This window comes from Nanorana parkeri, unplaced genomic scaffold (assembly GCF_000935625.1).
Source record: "Nanorana parkeri isolate BGI_ZX_2015 unplaced genomic scaffold, ASM93562v1 scaffold2482, whole genome shotgun sequence".
Classification (NCBI taxonomy): domain Eukaryota; kingdom Metazoa; phylum Chordata; class Amphibia; order Anura; family Dicroglossidae; genus Nanorana; species Nanorana parkeri.
Genome location: NW_017308750.1, coordinates 33,650 through 34,433, shown reverse-complemented (window position 1 = coordinate 34,433; position 784 = coordinate 33,650).

Here is a 784-nt window from a genome sequence, read left to right as displayed (position 1 = left end):
TGTGCAGGGTGACTGGTCTTGTCTCCGCCCCCCTCCTGTAATGAAGACCCATCACTGCTGCTCTCTCCTTGTGCATGGTGACTGGTCTTGTCTCCGCCCCTTCCTGTATATACGCCGCCTATAGCCACACATACCCCGCCTATAGCCACATATGCCCCTCCTACATCCACATATGCACCACCTACATCATGTATGCCCCGCCTACAGCCTCATACACCTTACCTACTGCCACATATGCCCCGCCTACTGCCGTTGACTTCTCTAGGGAAGCTCTGTGACTCCAGAATTTACATTGGTACAACTCCCCTAATACCCCTGATACCCCCGACACCCAGAACACCCCTGATACCCCCGACACCCAGAACACCCCTGATACCCCCGACACCCAGAACACCCCTGATACCCCCGACACCCAGAATAGTGTTACATTTACTAATACGTTGAGGCGGTTCTGGAGGAGATCACACAATCGGGTTGCAATGTGTATGGCCGGCTTTGCACTGAGCCAACCGCCCCGGTACAGGAAATGCCCCTCGGGTAGCCGGATGGTTCCCGGATGGCCGGTCACACCCCTCGACGTCTACCGGCCCTCAGCGGTCTGTCTATGGACCACCCCCCACCCCCCGTGTACGTCCGGCACCGGGGATTCTGGGCCGGGGTATAAACCGGCACGCCCGGCCCATTTACCCGGAATCTCTGTCTAGCCGTCTGACCGGCGACTCGTCTGGCAGATCCGGCGACTGTCTGCACCAATGGGAGGGCTACAGGGGAAAGTAGGGGGGGA